This window comes from Balearica regulorum, chromosome 1, assembly GCF_011004875.1.
Source record: "Balearica regulorum gibbericeps isolate bBalReg1 chromosome 1, bBalReg1.pri, whole genome shotgun sequence".
Taxonomy (NCBI): Eukaryota; Metazoa; Chordata; class Aves; order Gruiformes; family Gruidae; genus Balearica; species Balearica regulorum.
Window position 1 is genome coordinate 132,503,033 of NC_046184.1, and position 23,515 is coordinate 132,526,547.

Here is a 23,515-nt window from a genome sequence, read left to right on the forward strand (position 1 = left end):
TCCTCTTTTCCTTCTTCTGACTGTGTGAGCCTGTTTTGTGTTTAGACATATGCACGTAATGAAGTTACTTCATTTTGCTTCAATAATGCTGCATATGTCAAGGTAATTTGGGGAAGTGGTTTGGTGGCAAGATTAGCCTGTAGCGGGGACACACACATGGGAGTCTCAGGTGTTCCTGTGGGGACAAACGTACTCACATCCTAATCCTTGTTCTTGTCATTGCCAAGAAGAAAGAACAGCTCTGTGTCTGTCAGGCGGCAATGATTAGGAGGAAGTAACAGCTTCAACGAGATGAAAGGGAGTGCAGGAGGAAAACGGATACCCTGTTTCTTGTTAACTTCTGAAAATCCACACTTTGGGGTAGGGGGAAGAAACTATTTTGGGACTCACTGTGTATTGATAATATCTTTCTGCTTGAACTCTGATGAACTGTGAAGTTCTGTTGGACAAAAGCAGACTTCCTCTAAGCTTTCCCCTGGCCAATACTTGAAATCTGCTGTTGAGTTTAGGAGGTGTTGAATTTAGCATAAAGAAATGCAGCCTATGAATTTCTGTTATGAAAATATCATAATCTAAGTATGAAGGTTTGCAAGTTCTCCCCCTTAGTACCTAATTTTTAAGATCTCTTCTTTCCAAAATGACTGCAATCTGTAGCATCCTGTCACATAATTGAAAAATAAATAGCTTTTTCTCTATAGAAAGTTCTAAACCAACAATAAATGTTTTGGATTTTGTGTTCTCATAAAATATCAAAAATATCACTACCTCTTTGCTTTCCCTACCCTTATTTATTTATTTATTTGTTTATTTATTTAAAATCAGCATCCAGGGCAGTTTTCTAAAGTACTAAAAGCCACATTAAATTCTTCCTCATTCTCAGCTTGAACACAAAGTCAAATATGTTTTTCATAGTTGAGCATTCCCTCTCTAAATTAGGTAATGTGGAGTAGAAGATACAAACTTTGTAAAAGTATAGTTAGTTTGTGAATATCTTGAGTGAAACCCTTTATTTTTCTTCAGTTTTTCTTGCATAAATCTCTAAGATTATAAGTAGTTGTAAACTTTCTCTTCCAGTTATGGAAAATTTTTTAACAAGTGCATGCAGAGTCGAGCTCACCAGCAATCAATTCATGCCCCGTTGCTATTCTGTTGTGCCTGTGTTGAGGCAGGCAAAAAAGGGATGCTAGAGATGAGTGGTGGAGTTGAATGCAACTCCAAATTCCCATTGCTTATCAGAATTGGTTGTAAGTGTAGTTAGTTAAAAGTTATTCAGAGGTAAAAATGACTAATGAAATTTTTGGGGTACTTTGAATTCTACCTTCAAGTGGAGAGAATAATTTTTTATGGAAAAGAGCTTTTCCTTCCTGTGATTTTATTTTCTTTTGAATAAATTCATGATGACATTCCAAAGATACTGTTGGGTTTTGAAAGAAATTAAATTTTTGGGCTGAATTGAAACCACTAAATTAACACAGTAAAGAGGTCTGAGTGGTCTCTGTTAGCATTTGTGCATAGATTCTGGAAGTGCAGTTTGAAAAGAGAATCGTAGAATCGTAGAATCATAGAATGGTTTGGGTTGGAAGGGACCTCAAAGATCATCTAGTTCCAACCCCCCTGCTGCGGGCAGGGACACCCTCCACTAGACCACCTTGCCCAAAGCCCCATCCAACCTGGCCTTGAACGCTTCCAGGGATGGGGCCTCCACAACCTCTCTGGGCAACCTGTTCCAGTGCTTCACCACTCTCACAGTAAAGAATTTCTTTCTAACACCTCATCTAAATCAACCCTCCTTCAGCTTGAACCCATTACCCCTTGTCCTGTCACTACACTCCCTGATAAACAGTCCCTCACCAGCTTTCCTGTAGGCCCCTGCAATTAGATCTCCCTGAAGCCGCCTCTTCTCCAGGCTGAACAACCCCAACTCTCTCAGCCTGTCCTCATAGGAGAGGTGCTCCAGCCCTCTGGTCATCTTTGTGGCCCTCCTCTAGACTCTCTCCAGCAGCTCCATGTGTCTCCTGTACTGGGGCCCCCAGAGCTGGACGCAGTACTCCAGGTGGGGTCTCATGAGAGTGGAGTAGAGGGGCAGGATCACCTCCCTTGACCCGCTGGTCACAAGAATTTGGAAGAAAAGATGTACAAATCAGAAATGGAAGAATTAGGGGAATGCAATATATTGGAATGTTTATGAAAAGACATCAATACAAAGTGTTAGTTAAGAAAATAAATATTTTTTCAAGGGAGTACTAGGTTATGAATGTAGAAAAGACTTTTGGAGTTGCCTGTAGCAAAAGTGGTTTTACATTTCACCGAATAAATGCAAATTAGGAGACCATTGAAGAGGAGTTGTCTGAAGACAGATGTGAGAAAGAAAGAGGAAAGGGGAGGTAGCAGTAATAAGTATGCAGTACATGTGCAGTTATTTTTTTCAGGCAACTTTCACTGTGAAGTTATATCAGAGGTGCTTCCTGTTCTTGAATCTGCAAAACAACTGCTCTGAATTTCGTATATTTTTATACATACAAAGCCCCACAGATTCATACCCATCCTATGCTCTGCAATTCAATATGCAAGGTGTAACAGAAAAGGTATTTGAAACTTCTTTTCTCTTTCCGTTTTCACTGCCTATTAGTCTGCAACTGTGGTCACTTGGAAGATTTTGTGGGAGAAATTTGTCTAAATATGAGAAAATTTTTTGGTCCCTCTTTAAGATCTCATTTACCTCTGTCAGCCTTTGTATATATCTAATTTTGTTAGAGCTACTGATGCTGAATTTATTGTAAGAAATGTATGAAATGCGTATCTGGTTGTTGTCTTTTTCTGTTTTCTTTCAGTTTTTCAGGTAGAGAAATAGAAGTATGAGTGGAGAATTACATGTTCTCTCTGGTTGTCTGTTTTACTTCTCAGTCACGCAGTTAAAAAAGAGGAGGTAGCAGGTGCGATTGCAGTGTTGTTCATTTGCATGGTATAAAGTTGGTTTTCTGTATCTTTCTAGCTTGAAATCTTCGACTTGAAATCCAAAATCCTTACTTTTATAACCAGAAAATAAAGTAAATGTGGATGATGTGTAGTATGTTAGGTTGTTTGGGTTTTTTTAATGCTGTTAGGAGACACACAGGAGGGTTTTGACTTTTTTCTGGTCTTATTTTAACAAATTCCTTGTATAACCTTGTGTAACCATGCCCTGCAGTGTAACACTGTAAGTGTGACAGCATCTGAGACAGTTAGATTTTGCTGATAGCAGATGAAGATGTAGAAAGCAGGAAACTGTGGTGCAAAACCATGCTTGCTGGTTTTAATATGCAAAGCCAATTCTGTGTGGGATTGGATAGCATTATACTGGTAAACTGAATTTGCTGCATGTAACAACCTTCAGGCTTGTCTGTCCTCCAGAGGACTTGCCAATATTGCTAGCAGAATTGGGGAGGTAAATTTATTTTTAAAATAGCAAGAAATGTAGCGGTAGTTATTTTTGAAATTGTGGTTTATGGCTTGGGTTTTAGAATCAAGGAAACAGGACAGAGGCTATGTGTAACTGTGCTGCTGCCTCAGGTCAGAACAGCAACCTGGATTTCTTGTTATACCAGCAGAATACAATCTTTAAATAGTGCAAATGAGTTGTAGGATGTTGGGGATGTTCATACTGAATCATAGGCACACGGTGGAGATCCTTATCTGTTGCTTGTCATTTAATTTTCTTCTCTATATGTTTTGTTTGTTTTTCTAATCTTCACAACCAGCCAGAGGTTGCAGGGGATTGTGAGTGAAACACAGGGTGATTCCTTGCTGAGACCCTTGTGCTTGTTATGCACCCCACACACCCTGACCCATCCCTATTAGTGCTTTCCTAAAACTTTTCATAAGCCTGGGCCTGTGCACATGCAGGGACCCTTTACAGCCATAGTTTGGTTCCTTGGAGGGGAAAGAGAATATTATTCCTCATGTCTCAGAACACTTTGGTTCCTGCAGTGCTTTCTGCTTCCCCGACCCTCCAGCTGCTGCTCGGTACCTGTCAGATCGGAGAACCCACCAACTCTCATCCTTCCCTCCTGCTTTGCCACTGCACTCTCGGATACCACTGTGCCCACCTTTGCTTTGGGGCTTGTAAGTTCCTATGGCCTTCTCTGCTCTCCTAAGTACTCAATACTATTAAGTGACACCGGGTCAGCTTTGCCTAAGTAGCCACTTCTGAAAGTTGTGGCATCTGCTGAGGTTATATGCAGACTAGGGTTATTTCTGTCTGTACCTGAAAAGATAACTTGCTTTATGGGTCAGTGAATTATTGCAGGGTTTTTTTTACATACTTGGCAGGAATTTGCAATTCAATTACTGAGCTTTTGTGTTGGAACTCTTACTAGAATACTGTCTACGTATTTGTTCTTAGGATTGTAGCATCCTAACTGTTATGTTGTCTTGGAAATGAGAGCCAGGAGTGTTAGTTTCTTATTCAAAGTTCTGGGTATGACCATTAAACTTGTTATCCTTATGGTGAAATACAAGAGAACAGAATTGGTGAAAGACACTTTCAGATCGGTTCCATCATGTGAAAATGTTGTCTCTTTGAGCTTTTGTTTCTGTCAACAGCTATAAAGATTTTGTGGAGAGAAACATAGCATCACCGGTGTGTTGTTATTTATTATTGCTGCTGTTATTACTCTTACAATAGTGAAAGCAAAACTAGTAAAATGAAGTCTTTCTCCCTCTCCCAGCCCATCTACCCCACAGAGACACAGATCCACCAAGATGGTCTTATACCAGTCAATATCTGGCCAATAGACTTGGCAGTGTTCATTCTTCTAAGGGAATTCAGCACAGAGTGGCAGCAGCAGCACTCTGGGCTGTCCTGGATGCCCAAGGCATGATTACAAATAATGTCACGCCTCGACCTGTTTGTCTGGCTTCCGAGGAGGTAGGGGAGCTCCTGAGTGAGGCAGCTGCCCTGGGTGTTTGGCCTAGAAGTGATGTGAGACTCCCTGGCAGCAGCAGAGGTTCTTTCCCATCCCCTGTCAGAGGAAACTGGTGATACTCTCGGCTGGATGGGAAGGGTGCCGTGCTCATTGCAGTCAGCAGAATGGATCTCGTATGTTTGTCATGGGGGCAAGTGTGGTGTTGGCTGTCCTGTGGTAGTGATTGGTTTGTTGGATATGTTTTGATGCCAGGCTTTGAGAGGGGGATTACTTGGGGGGTGAGGGTGTGTGGAACAGAGAGGAAGGAAGGGTTGCTGTTTGAGGCTGTCAGCTGCCCGATATTTTGTGGGAACCAGCGTGTGAACTTTTTATGAACTATGCAAAATTGAGAGGGTTTTAAATGCGTACAGCAGTCATGCAGCGGACACATGGTAATGTGAAGCTTCAGTGTTAAGGTTTTTATTAGCTTTTAGTGACTAGTACTTTATATTGCAACAAGTTACTAGTAAAAAGTAACCTTTTGAAAAGGCAGAGGCTTACTTGTAATTATATATTGATAGAAACAGTGAAAATTTAAGTTTGAAACAAAAAAAGTATTGCTTTTCTTTCTTTAATATGCATTGTAATTGCTGATGTATAAAAAACATTAAAAAAAAAATTCTTATTTAAATACATTTAATATTGCTTCGTTGACCGTTCAGTGTGGGTAGTGTGAACTGATATACTAAGGAGACTGTATTTCCTCTTTTTGCTCAGGTTTGTCTTTTGTATTCTTAAAAAAACCTCAGTAGAGTATTTCTGTTTAAATATGCTATTGCTTAAATTGTAAAATAAAAAATGTAATTTTATGTTAAAAAGGAAACTAAACACTTCCTTCCCCCCCGCCCCGCTTCCTGAGGCTCCAAGCCATGAGGAGGAGGAGAATCTAATCAGAGCTTGAAACAAGGACAGAATGTGCTATTTAGAAGTTATATTTTAAAAGATATAACTTCTTTGGAGCTGTAATATCATACTTCTTTAAAGCAGCTTCAATTTCATCAGAACTTCCTTATATATTATTATTTGGAACTGTGTGTTACACAAGGAAGTCAAAGTGGTTTTGGCAGTAGCCTCTGAAAGTAGTTTCCATGAGGATTTATAGAATTGGCGGGATTAGATGGTTGATGGCTTTTCTCCAACCTAGTCCTGAAAGGTTGGGAGGCAAAGAGAAGGTGTCCTGACCTCATGCTTTCTCTTCCCTTAAGTCAGTTTGGTTTTGTGGTGGGTATTTTTGGTGTATTTGGGTCGTGTGTCGTGTCGTGTCCCCCCCCCCCCCCCGGCAGTTTTCCAAGCTCCGAGTGTTTTTATTTTCTCTGTAGCTTGTTTATGTGTGGGTGGCTATGTTAGTAATCCATGTATTTTGGACTGATTCACTTTTACACTTGTTCTGTCAATTGTTTTACTGTTGGAGCAGGCTGCTGTGAGAAACTCTTCTCTGTAGGTAAAATCTGTAGAGGTGCTTAGCAGCGTTTGCATACAAATGTCTTGCAAAAGGTACTTCTACAGTTTTGGATTTACAGAGAGTACAGCCGTGTATCTGACTTTTTCTGACAGGTTCAAAAACCCATGTTAGAGTTCTTAAAACACAGTAACAGAAAACGCAAGCTCCTAGAAATGGAATTGTAGTTCAGTCCTGCTGCTTCTTGAAGCTAGTGTGAGAATATTTGTTGATATATCCACCTTTCTGGCAATTTAAATACACAGCCCTGAGATGGATTCACTCAACTTTAGCAAACATCTGATTTTGATGTTTTTAATGGGTTTTGTGTTTGGTGTTTTTGGTTGTTGGTTTTTTTTTTTTCCAAAAAAGGGTATAAGAGAACTGGTATCCTAGATGCCGGTGATGTGACTACAGCATTTAATAATCATAATTGTGAAGGGTTGTGCTTGCTTTCAAGCTTAGCCTGACAGATATTCCCTTTACTCCATTTCAACGATCTAGCCTCTATCCTGACTACATCTATCAATTGTCTTTCAATTTGTATTACTTACATATTAAGTAACATTAATAGTAAGAAAGAATGATGATCAGAGCAAGAAGAATGTGTGGGAAAAAGAAAGCTATCAGGGACTATAAGACTAGCTGTTCTACTGCTGCTGTGATGATTTAATGATACTGGTTTTTTTCTGAATATTCCTGTCTTGATCAAACACCGTGATTTATTAACAGCAAGTATAATTGTGTATGTGGGAGGGTTGTTTAGTGGTGTTGATCTTTTGTTTGTTTGGGGTTTTTTGTTGTTTTGGAGTTTTACTTCTATGTACAGAACTGCTGGGTTGGGGTTTTTTTTAAGTATCATGTGTAGACCATTTAACTGCTTTCATGCTTTTATGAACTGCATATCAACTGGAATGGCAAACTATTTGCATTATTTGCTATTGGAAGTAGTATTTGACTAATTGAGTATCTTTGTATGCAGTGTCTGTAAGTGCTGCACTTCCCTCCTGGAATCCTTTGGGAAGTATTTGGGAAGCTGATGGTGGAGACGGAGTCCCCCATTTCCTGCAATCACCTAATTATTTACTCTACTAGAATTTCACTGGCACTGTTAGTAAAATTGTAATATGACAGAGTATATTAGAGTGATTTAGGTTTATGATCAGCACGTTGTTCTCTTCAGAGTTGGAAGGAGATGAGTGTATATGTGAGTCTCTTAATCCTCATTTTTTGGCTCTGTTACAGCCATATGAAATGTAATATTGTTTATACATAGACACTGTAGTCATTCAGTTACCCTTGGAAAAGACAAAGGTGTAAGTAAACTACCATCATGTAATAGGTAGGATGAGTTATTTACTTGCTCTGACTTTGGACTCCTCCTTCAGTGATGGATGCTTAGTGCCAATGGTTGTGACAGGAGGTGGTGAGGGATGAAAGGGAAGAAACAAGTAAAGTATACATTTTTTAAAATAACATTGGTACCTGCCACCGAGGGAGAAGGAACAAGGCAAACCTGTCGTCTTTACAGAAGGTGATAATGACTTCTGCTTTTATTATTTTTTATTTTTTTAAACTGGGAATATTGGGAGAAAATCATAGAATCATAGAATGGTTTGGGTTGGAAGGGACCTTAAAGATCATCTAGTTCCAAGCCCCCTGCCATGAGCAGGGACGCCCTCCACTAGACCACGTTGCCCAAAGCCCCATCCAGCCTGGCCTTGAACACTTCCAGGGATGGGGCCTCCACAACCTCTCTGGGCAACCTGAAACAATTTCTTCCTACTATATAATCTAAATCTACCCTCTTTCGGTTTAAATCCATTACCCCTTGTCCTATTACTCCATGCCCTTGTAAACAGTCCCTCTCCAGATTTCTTGTAGGCCCCTTTCAGGTACTAGAAGGCTGCTATAAGATCTTTCTGGAGCCTTCTCTTCTTCAGGCTGAACAACCCCAACTCTCTCAGCCTGTCCTCATAGGAGAGGTGCTCCAGCCCTCTGATCAGCTTCATGGCCCTCCTCTGGACTCGCTCCAACAGCTCCATGTCTCTCTTGTACTGGGGCCCCCAGAGCTGGACGCAGTACTCCAGGTGGGGTCTCATGAGAGCGGAGTAGAGGGGCAGGATCACCTCCCTTGACCTGCTGGTCACCCCTCTCTTGATGCAGCCCAGGATACAGCTGGCTTTCTGGGCTGCAAGTGCACATTGCTGGCTCATGTTGAGCTTCTCATCAACCAATACTCCCAAGTCCTTCTCCTCGGGGCTGCTTTCAATCCATTCCCCACCCAGCCTGTATTTGTGCTTGGGATTGTCCCAACCCACATGCAGGACCTTGCACTTGGCCTCGTTGAGGTTCTCATGAGCCCACCTTTCAAGCCTGTCAGGATCCCTCTGGATGGCATCCCTTCCCTCCAGCATGTTGACCACACCACACAGCTTGATGTCATTGGCAAACTTGCTGAGGGTGTGCTCAATCCCATTGTCCATGTCACCAACAAAGATGTTAACCAGTGCTGGTCCCAATACCAACCCCTGAGGAACGCCACTCATCACTGGTCTCCACTTGGACATCGAGCTGTTGACCGCAACTGTTTGAGTGGGACCATCCAGCCAATTCCTTATCCACCGAGTGGTCCATCCATCAAATCCATGTCTCTCCAATTTAGACACAAGGATGTCATGCGGGACAATGTCAAATGCCTTGCACAAGTCCAGGTAGATGACGTCAGTTGCTCTTCCCTTACTCCCCAACGCTGTAACCCCATCACAGAAGGCCACCAAATTTGTCAAAATAAAATAAAAACCAAATAAATGCATCACAAGTCATTCAAGACTGTGCAAGGTGTTGAGTGTATATATCTGCTGCTTCATGAAACCTTTTCTCCGTTTCCTGCTGCTGGGGACTCACTGCACTCTCTGAAAGATTAATTTAGTACTCGTTCTTCCAGAGAACTTTCATTCGCCTTCCCAGAGGCTATAGGCCAGTATTATTAAAAACACCCTTCAACAGAAACTTCTTTCATAACTTTCCTGATTTCTTATGGTTACAAGTTATTGCTGTTATTTTGGCTGGTTCATGATGACCAGGTTAGCTAAACCTTTTTTTCACTTTTAGATGTGCTTAGGTGAGTTTAGGCACACTCATTCATCTGTCAGTATGTACTTATTAATTGATAGTACAAAGCAAATGAAACCCCTTTTCATCCTCGTGGCTGGAAATTATTTTCTTCTTACTTGGAGCAAAGAACATCATGTCATCCAGCTTTCCTTTTGCCACCTGCATTTATCACCTTTTTGGTTGCTTGAATGGCTTTTTTGGTTTTTGTTCCCTTGCTCCAAGCTTCCTTATGCTGCACCCAGGACCCTGCCAGCATGTGAACAGACTGCCCATCTTCCTTCATGTTGATGTTATGTCTGCATTACGTGGCCATGGCACTTCAGACACATGGTTGAACAGCACTTTAAACATATGATTCATACACTGTTGTCAGCTGTTGCCAAATCACTGGCCCAATGAATACCTAATAATTATAAATAGAAGAAGATAAGATGCAAATCTTAATGTTTTCTTTATCCTTCCCTAATGCCCTATGTCTCAGTGTTATTGTACTATCAAGCACAAAGACAATGTTACCTATTCCTCATTTAAAAATCCTTCTAAGATGACCCAAGTTATTCTCCTCCTGGGCTTGAATTAGAGAAATATAGATGGAAAAATGCCTGTAATTCAGGACTACCACGTTAACTATCTCGGATAAAAACTATCTATCTGAAATTCACCCACCACAAAACCATACATGTCTTAATGTAGCTTTCAGCAAATTTTTTCAATGCTTTGCTTTCATTTTAGAGGAGTCTATTTCTAAAATTTAGTTGAATATTTTCTATACAACTTTTTTCATGGTAAAAAGTACCCGCAAGTGGAACTACCTGAAATGTACTGTTGCGCATGTACAAAAGGGCATATGCGCAGTTGTTTTCTTCTGTTCCCACACAGCTTCTTCATTTTGCGACCTTCAGTCAGTTCATAATGCTTTGTGGTGTACTTTTATGTATTTGCCTTTCTTTGACTCTGTGGGATCTGTACTTTCAAACTGAAAGCACCTGAAGGCCTGTGGTCTTGAATTTGAGTTGATCAGTTACCATGAACAGATTGTCACAAATAATGACGGTTAATTCAAAGCCCAAAACTGGTTTGTTACTGATGTTTTATAAATGTACAGAATGCTAAAGCTGAACTAAAGTCCTGGAAGGAGTCAGGATTTGTCTTAGCTTGCTGTGAGATATCACCAGTATTTTTCCCTGCAGAAGGAAAGGTTGTATGTACTTTGAAACCTCCTTAACTGAGCAGCTGAGGGCAGATCCTTTAAAAACTATTGTACAGAAAGAACGTCCCTGTGCAAATAGTTCACTGAAGTTGATAGAATGACTAGGAGGATACAGCTGCTTACATACGCCAGTTCTTGCAGGCTTGAGCATTGCATTTTTTAGTCCTTATTGGTGCTGCGGTTCTGTGTAGAAAACTTCCCAATTTCTGTACTGTCAGCCCATATGTTTTCAGTGGATCATTTGAACTTTTGCAGCCTTTCAGACAATGTGAACATTTTTTTGAGAATCTAGTGGACATCAGAGGAAAACTTTGAGTAAGTGGAGGGAGAGGAGTGCCTCATTAAACTGTAAAATAAAAGCTCTTTTTAAAAAATTAATTCCTTTCAAAATGTTTTCAGCAACATATCTGTGTGCCTGTAGTAGACATGCGTAATGTATGCGTGTGGTATGCAGAAATAGACACTAGGTCTAAAACCAGAACATACAAGGTAAGGTATCAGAAATTCTTTTTAAAGGGACTTTTATTTTACAAAATAAAGAAAGGAAATATATCCCCTGTCTCATTAATTCAACTTTTTGTCCTCCACTTAGCAATTGTATAATGCTGATTTTCTATATCTGAAACAGTTTTAAAAAGGAAGTAGAGTGTGTGTTGCTCACCCTTCTGAACCTTGGTGACACTTGCAGTGACGCTCAGTAATATTGACCTCATTTCTTTGTGCTGGGATTTCTACCTTTTCATTGTTTCCATAGTGAGTATTCAGATATTCAGAAAAGGGTAGTTTTTGTTTGGTCTCTTTAAAGTGAGTATACTCTACTCCCCAGTAGTTTTTTTTAAGGTTCATGTGTTTCCATTAGAAGCTGCCTTTCTCTTCCCACTCCCCTACCTGGCAGCTTCTGTGTGGGTTTTATTTTCTCATGAAGCTGAAACTGGGCATACAAGTTACAGGGTTGAAGAACTCCTTCAGGGCTTCCTTCCACATGCCTGGAGTTACTTGTAACGTGTTGGTAACCTGCCTCTCCAGTCTCTGTACCGTGACCTTCTGCTGTCAAATTTCAGCTCCATGACACTGAGCACTATAAAGAATGAGAGAAAATATTATAGCTGTGTTAGAGAGTGGTTTTTATTTGAAGACTGGTTATATTAGTGAAGGCTTTCTGGGTCATGCCTTTGAGCCTGTCTGTACTAAAATGAGCTACTCAACTCCTACCATTGAAGAATGGAGGGACAGTCAGGGCGATGGGATTTGAGTTTTAACCAACACCACCAGCATTTACTAATGAGTGCTAACATATATTTGTTTCCTACTGATGTTTTCAGACATTCATAAAGCGAAAACAAGATCTACAGGGAGAGGCTAAATTACTATCTCTTACTTGGTTGTGTTGTTGGAAAAATTGACTAGACTCCCAGACTCAGTATCCCCTCATCAGATCTGGCAACAAGTAACAAAATTAAAGATAAATACTAGCTACAGGCAATTGTTTTTAGTTAAGGCCAATTAATATTAGCTGGTTAGACTGCTTGAGAGAAAAGGGAAGTTTGCATCATTGGAGCATGATACATAGTAGCAGCAGAAGACCTGAAATTGAAACAGCATTATTAGTACTGTGCTGCCATTATACAGATACCATCGTTTTCTTGAACTTCACCTCAGAGTACTAAGTTTTTGCATTCCTGCTACTCGCATGGAAATGCACATAAACAGGACTTCTGGAAAGGTGTCACAAGTAATGATTCAGTGAAAATATACAGTGATTAATTACAAGTGCTTTTCTGGGTGTACAATAAAAAAAATAAAAATAAATCAACGTAGTAGTAATTGTCCAGTAAAGATGATTTGGTGCCACCAACAGACCTCCTTGATTTCTGTGATGTTAACAGTGGCCATTTAAATTTTGTTGCTTTTGCTCTGAATGTATGTGCCTTTCGATGAGGACATACCATGGTGTAAAATATTATCTGCTGCAAAAATACGTAGCCTAAGATAATACAAACCCAAATTGTTCTTTGTAAACATTGTGGATGAGCAGCCTCACTTGTGATAGGAGCTTGCATCTCTTTTGCTCTGTCTGTACCATTGTTCTTTCATGGTTCTAAGAGTGTTAGTATAATGTATTGTCAGAGAGCTGCTGCTGTGAAGCAGCTATACAGCGAAGCTTTGCCTTGCAGCCATCTAGTAAAACCCGGCACAGCAAGCAAACAGGCTGTACAAGTAAAAGCTCGATCAGTTCAACCAGTTTAGCTGGTTTAATTAAGGCAGTGGCAGGGGCTTCTCTGCTGTTTTAGTTACAAATCATACCTGGCAGTCTTCCTGCTCCAGCTATGCTGGCAGAAGTCTGCAAGTCGGTACTGTTATAGGAAATTCCACTTTTGTTGTTTCTAACATATATAGCACATTGTTGCAATGTGGTCTCTTCCTTTTTTCCCTTCCCCTTTTGTATCTTTTTCTTTTCCTTCTCTCCAAGGAATTTACAGCTATGCCTCTTAGTTAAATGTAGCTGTTCTTGGATATAGTTATTAGCCACCTGCCTCGCTACCTGATACATTTTCTGCACGCTTGGAAGACAGAAGAGAAATTTAAGGTTTGAATTCTGTGAGTGGAGGAAACAGAGGGTAGTTAGTATCCAGATTTTGTTTTCAAGTGAAAGGGCTAGAATAACAGCAGATGTGTAAGTAGTACAAGATACTAGGACAGTATTTAAGATCCAAATAGCTATTGCTTTGTCATAAAACACTAGCATTAACTGCATTTTTGTATTCAACTGTTAGCAGATGAGACAACTAGAAAGGAGTGATTGAACAGTTTCTTTAGTGTTTTTTAAGTGAAAAGCATACCTACAGGGTATCTGGGAAATCTTTAGGATGAACCTATAGTAAGCTAACTCCACCGTACAGACCTTCACAGGAAATGTAGCTAGGGCACCAAATGACATGGTTTAAAATGTTAATGAAGCATTTCCGTGCACTGCAGAAACCATAGCTATGCTAGCACAAAACTGAAGTTGTGTTCAGTGAAGTGTTGCCTTGCAGCTCCTCTCTGCTGGGTGCACATACGTGCAAAGAGAAAAGCCATGCAGCTTGTACTGTGTTAGATTGCCTTCGTGCAAGTAGTAAGGATAGTGTGGCTAAGCAAAGTTTGAGGAAGCACAAGTTTGAACAGAAAAGAAACAGAATAAGTAGGAAAAGACATGACAGAAATGGGCACAGGACAAACCATGTAAATTCAGACATCTCTGACAGTGTTGGAAAAAGCAGTGCTCTAGTATCTTCCAACTACGTGGTGGATTACATGGGATCTTCTCTAGAACCTTGTTCATACCCTGCTCCTAGCCTGTACCATTTCCTTCCCTTTGCTGTTTTCCAGCTTAATCTGTTGGAAACTGTTCTCAGAAGTTGTTCAGCATAACATCTATACCTGAGTTTAAGAAAGGTAACTTCTCAGGTATCAATTCTGCCACGCTGCCTTGTGTTAATGGTCAGTGTGGATGAATGATGGTTCTTGCCAAAAATTGTCTAACAGCATAGTTCCCCACAGGAAGGTTGGATGCTTTTATGTATGGTCATGTTTTTTTATCGTAGCTGACAGGTTGTATATATGTTCTAAGGAATACATTTTAATCTGAAAGGTGGTGGTTTATACTTAATCATGACTGAGTGGTGGAAGTACTTGAATAATTATGGTTTATGGCTTCATTTCTTCTCCTTGCCCTCACATGGATACTTCATCTGTGTTACGATTGATTGCAAAAGTAGAGATAACGTTTATTTGCAGTGTTTTGGTTTTGGGAATCCTGTTTATTCTGTCAAATGTCAGTCATTAACTTTGGGTCATATTTGCTTCCACTGCACAAAGCATTCCCTCTCTCTCCATCATTGCTGCAACCCAGCATGATACCTGAAAAACAAGTGTTATTTTCATTCATACATCATAAAGGTGGAGTAGACAGATCTGCTATAATGCCTAACCCAGAGGAAAATCTTAGAGGAGATTAATTCCAGGCAGAAAATTTATTTTCTCAGAAGGAACCTTGGGGGAGGCTCATGGGGACTAGCAAAAAGCAAAAGTCATTCATGTTTTCAAAAAGGAAAAGAAGGAGAATTTTGGGAACTCAAGCCTCAGATTGACCTCCTCAAAGCCATTTCTGAACATACGAAGGTCAAGAAGCTGTTTGGGAGTAGTCAGCATGGATTTATGAAGGGGAAGTCATGTCTGAGCCATCGTTTAGTTTCCTACAATGAGATCACTGACTTGGTGGAACAGGGGAGGGCGGTGGATGTTGTTTACGTTGATTTCAGCAAAGCTTTTGACGCTGTCTCCCGTGTCATCCTCATTGACAAAGTGATGAAGTGCAGACCAGGTAAATGGACAGTGAGGTGGACTGAAAACTGGCTGAAGTGCCAGGCTCAAAGGGCTGTGATCAGCAGCATGAGCTCCAGCCGAAGGCCGGTCGCTGGCCACGTGCCGCAGGGGTGGATAATGGGCTTGGTGCTGCTCAGCATCTTCACTTGATGACCCGGATGCTAGGTCAGAGGACCGCTCTCAGCAAGTTTGCAGGTGATGCAAAACTGGAGGAGTGTTTGACTGCCCAGAGGGTTGTGGTGCCGTTCAGAGAGGCCTCAACAGGCTGAAGAAATGGGCTGACAGGATCCTTGTGACCAAAGGGAAATGCCAAGTGCTGCACCTGGTGAGGAATAACCCCAGGCTGAGTGGCTGGAAAGCAGCTTTGGCAAGAGGGATCCTGGTAGATGCCAAGCGGAGCATGAGGCAGCTCCCAGCTTCCTGGGCTGCATGAGGCAGAGGCTTGCAGCAGGTGGAGAGAGATGATCGTTCTCCTTTTCTCCTCCTCTCCTTTCTGGTGAGGCACATCGGGAGTGTTGTGTGTGGTTCTGGGCTCTCCCAAACAAGAGGGAGATGGAGATACTGGAGGAAGTCCAGCGCAGGTCCGTGAAGATGGCTGGGGGATTGGAGGATCTGACATGTGAGGAGAGTCTGCGAGAGATGGGACTGTTTAGCCTGGAGAAGAGAAGGCTCACAGGGGTGGTATTGATGTGTCTGACTACGTGATGTGTTGGAGTAAAGCAAGTGGAGCCAGCCTCCTCTTGGCGGTGGACAGTGAAAGGACAAGAGGCAATGGGCATGAATTGAAATACAGGAAAATCCATTTAAGCACAAGAAAAAATGTTTTATTGTGAGGCCAGTCAAACATTGAAACAGATTGTCCAGAGCTGTTGTGGAGCCTTCACCCTTGGAGGTAATTAAAAGCCAACTGGACACAACCTTAAGTATCCTGCTGTAATTGATCTTGTGCTGAGCCAGGGATTGGACTAGGTGATCTTCAGAGGTGCCTTTCTGCCTCAGCCGTTCTGTGAAAACAATTAGTTTGATCACAGTATTTTGGCTCTAAAGGAATCACTCAACTATGACGTAGTAAACAGGAGTGTTAGTTGAAGTATGGACGATAAGACTCTGGGCCCACATAGAGGCTGTATCGTATGAATGAGTGATACCTTTTCTGTATAATCAAGTGAAGTGTTGGTCTACTTCCAATTATAACTACATATTTTTTTTCTTTCAATGAGCAGCATTTTTCACACTCCAATTAAAAATATGATGCCTTTCTCACTGCTTACACACACATGCACTTATGCCAAGAATAAAGAAGGAGGTTTTAACAACATTATGAAATTGTGATTCTTGACATATTTGAATAGTCTGAATGAACTCCAGTGCCTTTAGTTGATTTTTTTTTTTTAAATCCTAGCTTTCTGTGGGCTATGTTTTTTATGCATATCCCTTTCCCTTTCTCCTTCTTTCTCCCCATATCCCACAACTTCAGAAGTGACCTTTAACTGTGAAGAGAGGAGAAGTTAACTTATTACAAGTCATAAGTGACCCCCTTTGTGAAAGTAGGCAGCTACAGAGAGAAGGGTATCCACATTCTGTGAAAGACAGCAATATGAATTCAAGGCATGTCTGATGTAAAAGAATCAAGGGAGGAGAGTGCTTGGAGGGAACTCTTGGAAAAAGTTGTGTGCTAGAAAGTACAAATATCAGTATATTAATCAACCACAAGAGACAGAGATGTTACTCTGAGTCGCTGTCTGGTAAGCAGGATGCAAGCTGGGCTGAGTGTTGTTGAAGTCATACACTGAAGTGAGCCCTGGGTTTTTTGGTACCTGAAATAGCCTCCATTTCAGAGTTCCCATAGAGCCATCTTTTCTATTCAACCCTCTTTCTTTTGCTGCTAATTATAACCTTTTCTTATGAATTCTTACAGTCAGAAAATTCCCAAACTGTAATGAGGAAAGAAGGATTTAATAATTTAGAGAAAAATGACTGAGTGAAAGGGAAGAGAAAAATGATTGTGGAAGACAAAAGTTGTGATATGTATGGGGCTTTATATGCCTTTGTGGAATGATTAGAATAATTTGGCTGCCAAATGAATCACACTCCTCTTTTGTCATTCATGGAGGGCTCTGCTAAGATAGAGCCTTTGTACAAACAAGATCTGTTCAGATTAGAATATTTGAGCAGCCTGTTCTGTCTTGAGATAAAATTTATTTTCAGCGGCCGTATTCTAAACATGTTGTACCTGTGTGAGGGAAGTACAGAAAGCAAAAAATCTTGCAGTAGAATTTTGTCCCTGAGTTCAATGACACTTGGCAGAAGCCAGGCCAAGAAATACATTTGGAAATGGAATATTTGCCTCTTGGATTTGTAAATCTGGGACAAGCTTGTGAGAAACTAATATTAGGTTGGTATTAGATTGAAGAAGTCAGGAAATAGAGGAACAGCAAAATTGTGGTAGAGAAGTTGAGCTAGAATATTGTAATGACTGGGGCATGCTTGCTGTTCTGAAGAGCTAAAACTGATGATCACTGTTGAAATAGGTAGAAATTAAAAAAAAAAGGAGATTAAAAAGAACAGCATACAGTGTTAAGATTTCTGTTGAATTACTAACAAGGGCTGAATTTGGGAAGGGTGATTGAAAGGGAGTGAAGCTATGGGTTGAGGTTAAAAGGCTTCGATAGGGTAACATAGTCCAAGGTAATATGCTGAAAAATGTAAGTTCGGTAAAAAAAACCTCACAGTAAGTTGAAAGTGGACTGGAGGAAATGCAGAGTAACGTTCAAATCCAACATAACCTCTGCTGTGCCTCCTTTTGTTTTCTTTTGGGGTTTTTGAGGGTGTTTTTTCTTGCATCTTCTTCCTCAATTATCACCCCTGTTAATAAGCACACCCCTGTGGCTTTTTCTGCAGACCATAAACAGTATATGTAACCATCTCTACTCCACCTGTTTCACAGAGGTTGAGTAAGGCAGAGTGTCAAGGGGAGTGAGAGTTTAGGGAATGCATAGGAAGTTTAGAACTGGAGCACTGAGGAAGCTGAATGGCTCTGAGGAGCCACCCAGTAGGGCCCTCTGGCTATTTGTACAGAGGATACCAAGTTTTAATACAGGCAGTGAAGAGATCTTGGATTAAAAAATTATATTCTGTGACAACATCTACTGGCAAAGACAGATGGGTATGTATGTAAGATTTTTGTCCTGTAATGTTTTTAAATGTGCCATAGTGATTTTATATTGATTTCCCCCAATTAGCCTCCTTGAAAACTTCAGTCAATGGTGTAATCAAAATCAGTTCCTCTGATTTTGTTTTGGCTTTTGGGGATTCACTTTTGACAGATACTCGTGGCTTCTCACAGCAGTTACTTTGTGTAGCTTTGTTTTATGGAATCTTTTATTGTTGGTGGTTTGTAGTATTAGTTTTGTGGATTTGATCCAAAGCTCATGTTGTCTATTATATGGCTCCCTTTTGATTGCACTGCCTCTTGTCAATTATAAGATGCATTTTCCTCAAGTTATGCTTTTGCTTGAACATTTTAATGTATGGCTCCGTACATGTGTGTGTCTTAACTATTTCCAGACCATACTCTGAGTTTTCTTGCAGTCTCTGAGCAGGAGCAGAAAACCCTGCAAACCCCATGGACCAATGCTGTGACCTGAAATGATGCATCTATAGGGTTTGTTTAGTGTCTTTTTCTTTCTTGAAACCTCACTCTTTTAAATGATACTAATAAGAATTAATTCTAATTGTCTAAGAACAAAACTTTTAAAGTTGAATCAGTAAAATCTCTTTTGTTGTATTAAGATGGTATAGCAGAAGGTAGCCCTTGCATCTATTACCTTTGCAGAGACTGAGTGTCATTCTGAATTCTCTTTTCCTCTCTGTGGCAAGAGTGGTATTTAGATCCTCTTCCTTGGTTGCCTCTAAAGATCAGAGTTAGTTACTACTACTGTTTTGGATAGGCATCTCTGCAAATGTACCCTTGGAACCCACTGGGAATGTTTCTTATTCAAGCTGATGAATCTCTGTGCAAGAGCAACTCAGCATGCCTTTGTTCACAGCTAATTATAAATACTTCAGGCCCTAGGGCTGCATGTTAAGAATTGAACACCTGCATTAATCTAACCTCCTTTCTCCTGAATACCTGGTTAATATCTAATTAATGACTGAATAATTAAAATTGTTCATGCATTTATGGAATTTTGTCTCTAAAATGTTTAGTGAAACCTTGAATATTTGCTTACAGTAAAATAGATCTAAACATTCAAGAAGGACATTCATTCTGAGCTTTTGCTAGCTGTTTAATAGCTGTTGTAGTAGCTTCTCTGCACCAGCATTTAACCAGTCCAGTTAATGCTGTTTGGTGGCACCTTGAGCATAAAAGATGCTAAATAAAGCTTAATGTTCTGCAGTACAACACTACCAGTGCAGATGGCAAACAGCAGTTACATTCTTTGTGAAGTTGGACCGCTTGCACAGTGTTTGCATGAATTCAAGCACGATCTGATGCAAGGAGAAAGAACAACTAGTTGTCTGTTTTCAGAGTACTGTGCCAAAAGCAAAGCCAGTTAATGACAATATGTTTGTGATTTGAGTTTCAGATATTTTTTCTTTTTGGTAAAACATGAATGATTCAAACAACAACTTGTTTGTATGAATATACTATCCCTAAATTGATGACATAAGTAGTGCAGAGGATCTACTCTGTTAGCTTTATGGAGCTTGCGGGTGAACTAGAGCTTTTGGTAAAGAAGAAAATGCTACTTAATATGGAAATTATTTTGCCCTTTAAAGTGGAATTGCAACAATTGGAATGACCAACAGCTAGGAAGAGACTGTCTAACTGAATTCTGCTGCAATTAAAAAGAAGAGGTACTATCATCATTTTGCTGCCTTCTTGCAAACCTTGTGATGAGAACTGTGGAAGGAAATGTGACTGCCATTTTTCCTTGAGAAGATGCTGACAAAAGCAACAAGGGTGAAGTAAAGGCTGCAGCAGTTTATTGCTGAGGCTATTTCTACATCAGTTTTATAACCATTCTGCTGAAATGGGAAGAGTAACTATTGCTGTAGTTAACTGTCACAAATAGCCTAACCCCAGAGGACTTTTACAGTTTAAAGAATGCAGCATAATGCAATGAAAGCTGGTAACTCTTGCAGTGGTAAGATTTATCATATAGTGTGACTGATCATCTTGGATGAGCATCTTATTTTCTGTAGGAATTCTTAGAATGTTATCTTTTGTCAAGAGCAAAGCTCTTTTCCATACTCTTTCATTTCTTGTAAGGAAGAAAAGGAGTTTCTGCCTACTCGGATAGGATGACCAACTGACTCACAAGAACATGAAACTTTACTATGGTTATTCCAATATGATAGCCTGTCATATCAAACACTTTTTCTCAACAGTGTATTTCTACTTTAAAAGATCTTTAGTTAAGTAATATTTTTTTTAAATGACAGAGTGCATCAAGAAAATGATCTTGCTTTTTAAAAACAGAATAAATCTGGAATAGATGAATTGACATTGCTAAAGCCTGAGGCATAAGTTTAATTAGTTACTGGCATAGCTTCCACTACAGCTATTATGCAGTACATACCTCAGGGAATGTTTGTCTCAATGGATTTATAATGTCTTATGCTGCATGAATTTATCTTACCAATGTTAAAGAAATGAGAGGAGGTGTTGGGGAAACTTTTTTCATTTGTTCCTGAAATGATGGTAGAATTTTTAAGCATATAACTGTGGCTCATGATCTCCATACTTTGTTCTTTTTGCACTTTTTAGAAAGGGCTTTTGAATCTTTGCAGAGACATTAGAGATTTATTACACTTCTTGAACAAAAACGGTCTCAGGTACCGGAGCAGTTGTTTGTTTTCAGACTAAGTGTCTGTGTCTGTATTAGCAGGAACACAGCATGGGTACAAAGCAGGAATCTAGTTTTGTGTTGTTTTTAACAGACTGAACCTGAAGGGTTCTTTTAGTTATTCTGAAAAATGTTAGTTTTTATGAAATCTATCCCCATTGTGGAATGGTAGCAGTTACCCTTGCACTTTCTCGACTCTGAATGTGTTTCAGTCTTCAGGGGATGACAATGAATTTGCTACAAAACCAGGTGTAGCCACTTCACTCGCAGACCTGTTCCTGAGCACTCTGGTAGGTGCAGGCCACGGGGAGTCTGGCTGGTGGCCAGGGAGCCTGTCTAAGCCTTTCACAGGGCTCCTTCTCGTGTGGAGCTGCAGGTCGCTTTCTGCATCTGCATCCTAAGGACAAATAACCACTAGTGAGGCTGGAGGAATAGATTCTCTAATGGGTACTGCTTTATTAGGACAAGGAAGTGGTCGTTGGCATTCAGTCTTCCCAAAAGATTACATTCCAGCCAAACAATTCAAACTTTATGATTAAGAAAGTTTTGTGTGCTTGTGCACAATGTTACAGTCCTAAAACTGGAAGTTGTAGTTTCAGGTTATGCCTGTTATGCCAACTTGAATGTACGAGCAGCCAGGTATAAAGTTTCCTATCCCTGGGACAAAGGGGAAGATGAGATAACCTCAGAGAAGCCTGTGATTCTTACCGCTCTAGTTAGAAAGGGTGAATGAAGTAAAGTATCCTCTCCCTTCTGATTTGATTGAATGTGAAAAACTAGTTAGTGTGCAGTATTGTGGATTTACTTTTCCTTGTTTTGAAACTCCTTAAAGCCAGCTGTGAAGAAAATACCTAGAAATGCATAGTTTTGAAGACTTTGTGTAACATCCGTGGTTTATGAATTTGCCCTTGACTAACAAAGAAAGATTATGAACCCTGGAAGCCATCTGTTTGCCTCCTCTTTCCTTTGAACTGTTTGGGTTGCACAGAAGTGGCAAACATCTGCAAGTCCTCAGCTACTCGTAAACTTTCCTTGCACAGGGTGTGCCAGAGATTATGACAAAATCTAGGCATAAGGCGTGTTATTAACTACACTTCGGTAGACATAGCCCTTTCAGGGTCTTGGACACCTCAAACAATTTTGGCACAATTTGTCCCCCAATCTGGCTACACTGATCTGTGTTCAGGGAGCTCAGACAGTTGTTTGTTCAGCTGCCACACTTTTTTTGGACTCTCAAGTAGCAGTTGAAGGAGTCAGAGTCATACATTTCTTGTTTTTAAAATGGCTGTTCTCTTGCTCATGTTCAAGCTGAAGCTGCTTTTCAGAGATGGGGGAAGAGACACAAATGAGTCATTATTTTCTCTCCCTCCACAGTGCTGCAGAAAGATACTTGTGGCTGACGGCTGAGCTCCTGAGACTAAGGGGGAGCAATAGGAGGCAGCTGGAGAGGCTCTTTTAGAACTGATAGGAATACTTAAGTTTACCATCAATAAAAATTATTTAGGAAAAATTGTATTTTTCATATATCTGCTGTTAAAAGCCACATTTTTAGAGCGCTGAAGGACTAGGAACTAATGGTTCAAGTTTGGGAATTAAGTGCTAAGGAAGATAGGACCTCTCCTTGGTCTGCAAAATTGTTTGAAAAGTGTTTCCAGACCTGGAAAACTTCTGTTTGATATTATGGCTGCAATCTTGAGGCTCTAGATAGGAGCAAGCCTGTATCAAGCTGTGTGAATGTGTGTGATTGCATCACTCAATGAAAGTTTGATTGTTTTAAAATAATTTCAACAGGCCTATGACCTCATCCTTTGGTGTGAAAGAAGCCAAGGATTTTTTCTGGTTTTTTGTTATTCACTGTTTTTCTCTAAATACAAATCAAACAAATTACAAATATTTCAACATATAGGTGAATAAAGAGATGCTAAAGATGCAGGCGAATTAAGAACACATAGAAGATAAAAGTAGAATTAAACATGGTCTTGCCCGTTGGCCAGCTTTGGATGCCAGTTCTGACTAAGGTCTGCTATGGTAGAAGCAAGAGAGAAGAGGAAAGAGAAAGGTAACCTGTAGATGTCTCAAGAAATCCTCGAAGAATCTGATATCTATAACTATGATACAACCAACGTATTTGTGACAACTGGTCTTTAGGGTAGAATTTACTGTAAAATGGATTTGCCTGGGTTTATTACTGCTGTAGACGAACCACTGTGCACACTAAAAGTAAGCATAACAAATCAAGCTGTACAAGCATCTTTGTAAAATGGTCATATGTGCCATGTGTGATTAGTATGAATGACTTGCCTTGGCTAGCCTTTTGTAACCACTGTCATTTACAGCTAATGAATGAGGTTCCTGCAAGAGGAATGCCTTTTCTCCCTTGCATTTAGGGAAATAATATACATTTGAGATTGGTAGGATAGAGATCTAGTCGCTATGGGCTGATTTGAGGGTCTGAGGGATTCCAGGAAGCTCAGACAGCATGTCTGGGTGTTGCCACAGGAAATCTAACTTGGACGTTTGTATTTAAATGGACCTCGCTTGGATCCTGTCAGCCTTAGACACTGCCTGCCTGCATCTGTGTGTCCAAGGC

The 23,515-nt window shown here is 40.3% G+C and overlaps 1 protein-coding gene across 2 annotated transcripts in view; it reads left to right on the top strand.

The window, feature by feature from the left end:
- Positions 1-23,515, top strand: part of SH3KBP1 (SH3 domain containing kinase binding protein 1) — a 235,832-nt gene that overhangs the window by 28,617 nt on the left and 183,700 nt on the right. The gene's annotated exons all lie outside the window — the stretch shown is intronic.